Source organism: Pinus tabuliformis, chromosome 9 (genome assembly GCF_031772625.1).
Source record: "Pinus tabuliformis cultivar Carrire ecotype Pingquan chromosome 9, CPIR1, whole genome shotgun sequence".
NCBI lineage: Eukaryota > Viridiplantae > Streptophyta > Pinopsida > Pinales > Pinaceae > Pinus > Pinus tabuliformis.
Window position 1 is genome coordinate 601,041,949 of NC_142307.1, and position 10,442 is coordinate 601,052,390.

A 10,442-nucleotide genomic window follows, 5' to 3' on the forward strand; every position below is an offset into this window, starting at 1 on the left:
AGCAGTGCTGCTTCTAATTTTGTTTGCATTTAACTTTGGCTTAGCTGCTAAATCCACTGAAAAAACTTACAGTTTCAATTTTTTAGCTTAAGCCCCCTTTTCTCTGCTCCTTACCTATTCTTCTAGGATAGTACCAAGTATCTACAACCATTGGCTAAGGATTTTGGGTGCTAAGTCATTTTAAGCCCTTTGTGAGCCAAAATCCTTTATTAATGCCTATGTGCCATTGGTTTCATTTCTACATGAAATGACCATAAACTGGCATTAAGTTCAAAGCTCCCAAGCTCGACGCTATTAGCCTATGCCTCTTTTTATTCCACTACGCACTTGGTCTATTTCTACGTGAAATGACCAAGGGTCAGGGCTTTGCCCGTAACCCCTTTTATCCAAGAAAATTACCTTTGTGCCCTCTTTATAAATAGTTGGGGTCTATCCGTCAGGTAGACATGTCTTGTGAGGACTACCTCGATTCCTTTTTATTGATTTTTGTTGTGTTATCTATCTATCCTCCATTTCCCAGCGCTTACTTCCCGGTGCTTCCACTGTGATCTGTTAACAAACCCGTCGGGGTCTATCCTACAAGATGAGTTATCATGGTGGGGTCCTCCCATTGCAGCAAGCACTAATAGAAAAGCTCTTTGGGCTAAGTTAGTTGCCTCATCATCCCGACGCCTATTTCCCGGCGCATCCCTTCAGCGCACTATTAACAACTTGTCAGGCTCCATCCAGTAGGATGACATCATGCTAACATCACCTGTGCTACGTTTCGGTTTGTGATAGGTGACATGTCTCACTCAAATATCATCATTTCGGATGCCCAAAAAAAATCCAAATATTCCTGTCATGTGTTATACTCTAATTGGCTGGTACTTATGTCATCATCCTTTGTCATCTAGACCAATCAAATTCTGCCACCTGTCCTCTGTCAGAGAGGAGAGGAAAAGGGTCCAAGGCTAATTTTTCACCATCTTCCTTTATTAAATACTTTCAAGGGTTCGTGGCTTTTTCTTTGTTCTTCTATTGGGACATCTCTCCTTCGCTTGCAGCTTTGTTATACCTCTAGGCTATCCCTTAGCGGGCCAATCTTACAGGTGGGCTTGACCTTAAAAATAAAAATGATTATTCCTACTTTTCTGCACAATCTAGTGTGTCTCGGTCCATATCTCTCGACGCTTTCACTACGTGTGCCTTATGCAATGCTCCAAGGTGCACTCGTCAAGGTAAGTCTGTCGGGATGGAATCATCACCCATTCATATTGAAACTAAGACTTTTTCTCCATAACTATACAGTCGGGGTAACTCTATTGGGCCAGGTTGTTAGGTTTTCTCCTCCTGCACCAATAGAAATGCTTCATGTTGCTGCGTTGTCGACCATGTCTACCAAGAGCTTTGTATAGAAGCTCTTCCAACCTTTCTTGTTAGGTTTGGAACTTGTGCCAACTTTTTCTAGGTGCCAAAGGCTCATCCCATCACCTTTTAGCTCTATTATCATGGAATTAAGGTCACCAAAATTTCACTGGCTCTATCTTTTGATCCAAGAGGCCATTTTCAATCTTCGACATATCCTTGGAAATATTTTTTTGAGCTCTTTCCATTTGTGTGGGTTCCACCTACTTCTAATATGATCTACTTCTCTAAAATTGGCTCCAAATTCTCCACACCATTCTCATCCATGTTGATCTTTTTGTGACTCATCCTTTACCATGTTTTTTCTTTTCCACCTTTCCCATTGCCTTTTCCTTTTCCAATAATGACAACACCATTTATAGGGCTTTGCAATTACCATCTTTGTTACTTTTTCCTTTGTCACTTATGATAACATATTTACCAATGCATTTGCAGTCACCATTGCTTGCCTTTGTGATCCAGGTGGATATTGGTGGCCACCCGCTAATTCCACTTGGATCCCCTCTAGTGCTTCTTACAGTTTTTTTCAGTTACCTTAATTATAGCACAGTTTACTATTTTTAGCAGTTTTTCGGGTCCTAAACTTCCGGAGCCGTTTTGAGGCCCTAAACGACGTTTTTTTGGGAAATCCACCGCCAGCGATTTTTTTGATAAAAATCGTCTTTTCCGTCGTAGTCCTCGGAGAGATATTTCCAACGGGCTATCATGCACGTCAAACGGAGATAGTACAACCAATTCGCGACCCCGGGAAGTTGATGTACCAACTTACCCAAAAACGGGGCCCACAATTTGGCGTTTCATCTTCTAGGGTTAGGTTTTGGAATGTGAAGGGTTTTCCATTGTTTCTCAACAATAAATAGGCCTTCGAGCCTCATTGTAAGACAGTTCAGAGGCATGTAGCCACCACATCTCTTCTCAGAGATAAGCTACCATCGCCCTAGCTGGTTTATTTCCATTTCTGTTTGTAAGCATATTTCAGTATTTTACAGTAATGAATTGAGGTATTATTTCCACTGCATATCTGTCTTTATGGTTATCTCTATATTTTATTGCATTCCTGTTTAAATCCGGATCAGTGGTATCAGAGCGGTCTGCTTTTCTTCTCTGTTTTTCTTTGCATGTCCCCAACGAGGTCAGGATATAAGGAGTTAGGGCTTGAACTGGTCGAACCTTTGCAAGACCAGCCTCGCAAATCCTGACGGCCTCCCATGGCGGATGAAAAGAAAGACGAGGGGGCAGGAGATCCTATCAAAATCTTGCTCGAAGAAGCCCTCGAGCGACAAAGGAACGCGATGATGGACAACTTTGCCCAAATCCTTCAACGGCTACCCAGGGGCGATGCATCGGCTTCCAACAGCAACTCTGGAAATGCCACACCATTTAAGGTACAAGTTAATTTTGAAATCCCCATATTCGAGGGTCAGATAGACGCAGATGTCGTCGATAAATGGTTAAATGTGCTAGAGGGTTATTTTTCTGTTCATGATTTTTCCAGTCGGGAAAAGATTATTTTCGCTCTTCTCAAAGCAGCCCCCCACGTCAAGGATTGGTGGGAAACCTACTGCGAGGAGAAAGATGAAAGTACAGGCTCACTATTTTCAGTCGCACCGACTTGGGATTCATTCCGAGATGCCATCAAGGAGCAGTACTACCTTGTCGGAAGCTATGAGGATCAATACATAAAGTGGACCACGCTACGGCAGGGAAGGGACCAAGACGTACCAAAGTTTACCAATATTTTCCATACCCTTCACACAAAGTTGGGTATCAAGGATATAGAGCAGCATTTGGTACTAAAATACCGTGGCTGCCTGCACAAGTACATCCAAGAAGAAATAGAATTCCTGAACATCTCCTCGCTCGGCATGGCATACCGATATGCCGTCAAGGTCGAGCAAAAGTTTAAACAGAAGAAGCGAGACTTTGGGTCTGCGAATCTGAAACAAGGGAAAGGTGCCCCCAAACCACAGAACAAAGGACAAAGCCAAGGCGGGGCGGCCCAAGACAACCCACCAAAGCTGCAAGCAAAGAACAGCGCTGCGAAGCCGAAAAAGGACACCAGAAAGTGGTGTGAGTTCCATAAGAGCTCCACTCACAACACAAGTGAGTGTCGGGCCAAGCAGTCACTGGTGGCCGAGCTAAAGGTTTCAGAATCAGATGCGTGTTCTGACTCTGAGTCAGAACTCGATAAGGGGAATGACAAAGGGAAGCAGATTATCGATGCAGAGCCCAACGCCATTGTTGCCACCACGAAGATCCAGAAGGAGGAACCTGAAGATCCAGAGGAGGAGGAGCGTCTCTTCCACTCCCAGATGTGGGTAAAGGGCTCCCCGCTACAGTTCATTGTCGACAGCGGGAGCCAAAAGAACCTCATTTCGGCAGAGGTCGTGAAACGGCTGGGCTTATCGACCACAGCACATCCACAACCATACACCATTGGGTGGCTGCACCAAGGACGGGATCTTCGCGTGAGCCAACAGTGTCGCCTTCCATACAACATCAAGCCCTTCACGGATGAGGTATTGTGTGACATTGCACCCCTTGAAGTTTTTGATGTGTTATTAGGACAACCATACTTGTGGAAGCGACATGTTGTGTATGAGTCAAGGCCCCGTGCTGTTATTGTTACTTTGGGAAATAAGTTGTACAGGATACCAGAGGTAGCACCGCCTACCGCCATCTCTTTGGTTACTGCAAAACAATGCAGTAAGCTCATTTCCAAAACTAGGAAGTTTGTTTTCCTGATGATACGCCCTCAAGAAAAGAAGAAGACGGTGGCCACGACCTCCAGACAGGGCCCCTCCGCACGACAACTACAGATGGAAAAGGTCGTGGAGGAGTATGAGGACATATTCACCTCCCCCGCAGGGGTTCCTCTGCACTGTCAGGTCAAGCACTCCATTGATCTAACCCCAGGTTCGCCACTGCCCAATGGACCAATCTATCGGCGCTCTGTTCTGGAGAACGATGAAATCAAGAGGCAGATTCAGGAGCTGCTGCAAAAAGGTCACATCCGTCCGAGTTCATCGCCCTGTGGGAGCCCGATCGTGCTGGTACAAAAGAAGGATGGGACTTGGAGACTCTGTATTGACTATCGGGCGCTGAACAAGATCACTGTCCATAATAGGTACCCAATCCCACGGATTGATGACCTCCTGGACCAACTAAAGGGGGCAAAATATTTCAGCAAGATTGATTTGAAGTCAGGATATCACCAGGTACCAATCGAACCCTCCGATGTGTGGAAGACTGCCTTCAAAGCCAAGGAGGGCCTTTTCGAATGGTTGGTTATGCCTTTCGGATTGACGAATGCTCCTGCAACCTTCATGAGGCTAATGGACGACATATTGCGGCCATTCACCAACTCATTTGTAGTGGTATACTTGGATGACATCTTGATCTTTAGCAAGACTTGGGAAGAGCACCTCCACCACATCCGACAAGTTCTCCAAACACTGCGACAACACAAGTTATGTGCCAATTTGGAGAAATGCACTTTTGGCATGACCCAGGTTCAGTATCTGGGATACATTATTGATGAACGGGGGGTGCATGTGGATCCAGCCAAGATCCAAGTCATTCGGGATTGGCCATCTCCAACCACTCTGACAGAGCTTCGCAGCTTTCTAGGCCTTGCCAACTTCTACCGCAGGTTCGTGTTGGGATTTTCTCATATCACTTGGCCCTTGAGTCAGGTCACCAAGGGAGGAGCGAAAGCAAAAAAAAATTGGTCCGAATCTCAACAAAAGGCATTCACAGAGTTGAAAGATCGACTCTGCACAGCACCAGTTCTTGCATTACCAGACTTGCAACAACCATTTGAGGTCGAGACAGATGCCTCTAACTATGCTATTGGGGCAGTCCTTACTCAACACGGGCATCCAGTGGCATATCACAGTGAGACACTTTCAGACACAGTCCGGAAGTATCCCACTTATGACAAAGAGATGTATTCCATTGTGCAGGCCTGTCGACAATGGAAGCATTACATCTTGGGGAAGGAAACGGTCATCCACACAGACCACCGACCCTTGCAGTTCATACAGACCCAAGGGAAATTGCAGAATGATCGCCATCAGAAGTGGTCCACATACCTGCAACAGTTCCATTTGAATATCAAGTATAAGAAGGGCAGCACCAATAATGTCGCAGATTGCCTCAGTCGACCACCGATCATGGCATTAACCACCGTGCTCAACTCTTGTGGGCACGAGACTTCTGATTGGCCACTGCTCTACAAAAGCGACCCGGAATTCGGCCACACATACCAGACACTCTTGGAGGGTCAACATGTTCCAGATTTTCACCTCTAGGATGACCTGTTATGCCACCTGGGTCACCTTTGTGTTCCTTCAAGCGAGCGTGCCAAGATGATCTAGGAAGCACACTACAGTCGGGCCGTTGGGCATTTTGGGGTTGAAAAAACGGTGGCAGTACTGCAGAAATATTTCTATTGGCCGAATCTTCGACAGGATGTCGGGAAGTACATCAGATCATGCACTGCTTGCACCATTGCCAAACCGACCATCAAGAAGCAAGGCCTCTATACCCCGCTGCCTACCCCTAGTCAACCTTGGGAATCCATCTCCATGGATTACATGTCAGGCCTCCCTTCCACTAGGCATGGAAATGACTGTGTTTTTGTGGTCGTCGACAGGTTCTCGAAGATGGCCATTATGGCGGCCTGCAAGAAGAATATCACAGCAGAAGCCACTGCTAAACTCTTCTTTGAATGAGTATGGGTACACTTTGGGATCCCACAGTCTATCATTTCGGATCGGGACAGCAGGTTCCTCAGTACATTTTGGTCTAGCCTCTGGTCGATGTTGGACACCAAACTCACTAAGTCCACAGCCTTCCATCCTCAAACTGATGGCCAGACTGAGGTCGTCAACAGGATGATCGTACACATTCTACACATGTACAACTCAAAGCATCCACGCACATGGGACGAGAGCCTCCCCTATGTTCAACACAGCTACAACCGGGCTCTCCACAGCTCGACTGGCCACAGCCCTTTTCAGGTGGGATTGGGATTCCAGCCACTATGTCCCATCGATGTGGCCATGCCATTTGCAGCTACTCACGCAGATTCTGCTCATGTCCGGTCTGAAACAGATAAGGCAAACAGCTTCATTGAGCACATCCAACATATTCGCCAGCAGGTCCATGACATTCTGGAGAAATCAAATGCCAAGTACAAGCAGCGACATGATCAACATCGGGTGCTACACAAGTTTCAAGTGGGCGACAAAGTCTGGTTGCATTTGCAAAAGGAACGCCTTACCGGAGCCTATCGGAAACTCAGACCACTCTGATATGGCCCTTACACCATTACCAAGGCTGTGGGAGACAATGCATTTGAGCTCAGCATTCCCCCATTCCTTGGCCTGCACCCGGTGTTCAATGTCGACCGCCTTCGGCCATACTTTCCACCATTACTAGACACGTCCGACATTGCAGAACAACTCACACCCACAGAGTTAAATCCAGTTTGCATGGAACAAGCTGCAACTGATCGGATCATGGACACACAGATCAAGCACACTCGCCAGCAGAATATCCAACTGTATCGAGTTGTCAAAGCAGGACAACTCCTTCACCAGGGCAAGTGGCTCACCAGGGACCAAGTGCAATAGAAGTTCCCTCATCTCATGGAGGAACTCAACGCAATGGGGACCATTACTTCCTAAGGGGGGAGGAATGATCCAGGTGGATATTGGTGGCCACCCGCTAATTCCACTTGGATCCCCTCTAGTGCTTCTTACAGTTTTTTTCAGTTACCTTAATTATAGCACAGTTTACTATTTTTAGCAGTTTTTCGGGTCCTAAACTTCCGGAGCCGTTTTGAGGCCCTAAACGACGTTTTTTTGGGAAATCCACTGCCAGCGACTTTTATGATAAAAATCGTCTTTTCCGTCATAGTCCTTGGAGAGATCTTTCCAACGGGCTATCATGCACGTCAAACGGAGATAGTACGACCAATTCGCGACCCCGGGAAGTTGATGTACCAACTTACCCAAAAACGGGGCCCACAATTTGGCGTTTCATCTTCTAGGGTTAGGTTTTGGAATGTGAAGGGTTTTCCATTGTTTCTCAACAATAAATAGGCCTTCAAGCCTCATTGTAAGACAGTTCAGAGGCATGTAGCCACCACATCTCTTCTCAGAGATAAGCTACCATCGCCCTAGCTGGTTTATTTCCATTTCTGTTTGTAAGCATATTTCAGTATTTTACAGTAATGAATTGAGGTATTATTTTCGCTGCATATCTATCTTTATGGTTATCTCTGTATTTTATTGCGTTCCTGTTTAAATCCAGATCACTTTGCCATTACCTTTACCTTTGCCTTTTCCATCAATGAAAACATATTTCCAACAATAATATCAACAATAGTGTTATTTCTCCACTTATCCGACCAATAAACAATGTTATTTGGTTGGATGAGAATCATTAGCATCTAGAAGGGAAGTTAAATCGTATGAAGAGTCTCTTACTCGATATTAGTGATCAATTTCAAGATTGGTAAAAGAATCCCCCTAAGTCACTGCAAAATTATCTACGAAAGATGCAAGATGTAGATGGAAGAGAAAGAGAGTTGATCAATGCTCTCGAAGGTGCTAGTGATGTATCGATTGTTTCCTATGCAACCCTAATCTCTCCATAGAAATTTTAATATGGAAGGCAACTTTTGATGAGATCTTTCACAATCTTCAAACTGACATTTGTGTGCTTCACAATGCTCCACATATTGTGTCAATGGAACCACAAAATGCAAACTTACTACTTCAAGACGAAGTAGACACTGGACTTGTAAGGTTGGAAATTAAATCTACTGAGATGTGACTTAAGAGGTGGCTTAAAAATTCTCCTTGGGATCGGATATTTGTTGTATATGGGATGGGTGGGGTCAGAAAAACAACATTGATAAAAAAAGGTCAACAACAGCTACAAGGTGAGTGTCATTTTTATCAAGTGAATTGGGTTATAGTTGTTCAATTTTATATTCTAGAGTTTCATAGTCATATGTCTTATGTGACCAATTTAGGCCTTTCTAGTTGTTCTTATAATGATGTTGATACCCAGAAGATGAAGTCGTCAACACATCTCAGGACGAAGAACTTTTTTCTTGATTTTAGATGGCATGTGGAGAAAAATCACTCTCAAATAATTGAGCATCGAAATTGGAAAGAACAAAGGAAGAAAAGTTGTATTCTATACTCAAAATAAAGATCTAATTCTAGTGATGAATGCAAACCAGTCCATGCAAATATAGCCACTACCAACGTAGGAGACCTGGGAATTATTTTGCAAAGTAGCCTTTAAAGATGGGCATGTTTTGAAGGACATACATCATATTGCCAAAGTAGTCATGGAGGAGTGTAAAGGGTTTCCCTTGGCTATAAATGTAATAGCCTCAACAATGATTGGAAATTGGGACCTAAATTTATGGAACCTTGCTTTAAGGAAGATTCGGATAGTGGATTCAAATTTTCCAATTACTCATCCTCGCATTCATCGAGATCTGTATCAGTGATTGAGATGGAGCTATGATAGTTTACCCCATGAGAAAGAAATTGAAATTGTAGACATAGTAGTCATAAATACCCAAAATAATATTCTTTATTGTACACCTTTGCACTCAATTACCACATATTTACATAGTTGGTATCATATCCAACTAATTCTTACATTAGAGATAGGAGTTGAGATTATCTCTCAACAACCACCTACAAATCTCAAACCAACTCTAAACTCAGCATGGAAGCATTATCTCCAAGTCCCTCCCTTAACACTTACGTGTCAAATACTAAAAACACAAACTACAATAATAATATTGATCTTTGTCTGGATAGTCTTCATCAGCACTTACACTAACTCTAGTCTAATCTCGTAGACACCACTCCTTCTTCACCACCACAAATTTGAGCTACCACTTGACCTCCATATAAAACATAAATACCTCTGACCATCATTGACAAACTTGCAGAATTGACACTTCTTGATGTACCGAAGGAATATCTCGATATTGAAACACTTTATGGACTAACTTCCATCTATCAAAATTCAGAAAACTACAATTTTGATAGTTATATAGGTAAGTTGTCTGGGTATTTAGTGTATTCAGAAGTCAATTATACAATTTGACCTCTTTTGATATACAAATCTACATACAAAAATAACATGTAATGATGCTCCTGAAGCACAGAATAACAACAAGATCCATTAGCATATAACAAAATCACATAATCAAAGTAGTGATATGTTCTCTCAGCACCGAACAATGTCAAGAACTAGTAATTTAAATTATGCTAATATATGCATTGATTGGTTCTTTATTATAAAATTTTACAAACAAAATGATGATATATTATTAATTATTGTTGTCACTTCTTTCTTACACCACACAATAACACTGTATATAGGGTCTCTATCTCCTCACAGGGTTGAAGCTCAATATTCCATCCGCAGTTGACATAATTTCTTTGTATGCCTCCAAATGCATTGTAAATCACTCTGCGTATCCATTATTTGACTCAGTTTTGTTGCATAGGAATCAACGAGATAGCATGGCACAACACAAAATTACATTCTGCATTATTCTATGTTCTTTAAGCACTAGCAATGAGGACATTGCCACCATTGGTGGGAATAATCTTGTCAGATTCATAGATCTGATCAAGCGAGGGGCCTTCGAGCAACGTTAAATCATCCCAGGCACTGAAGCATGGGATCCATCATGTTCAGATGGAAAATAATGAAAGTGTGTCAGATTCTTTACACTCACAATAGGACTTTCCCTTCAAGAACACCCATTGTAGTTGATTACTAATTCATAGAAGTGATTGATGAATTTATATTGTAAAATCATTTCATAGTCTCACCTTTCCATGCACTTCCCACACCTTGGTTTTCCTTGTGAAAGATTGCATATGTGAAATAACATGTAGTAAATGCAGATTCGTTCTCCATCCATGGCTAAGGAGACCCACATCCACTATTACAATGATGTTGCACCAGATTTCATTAAGGAC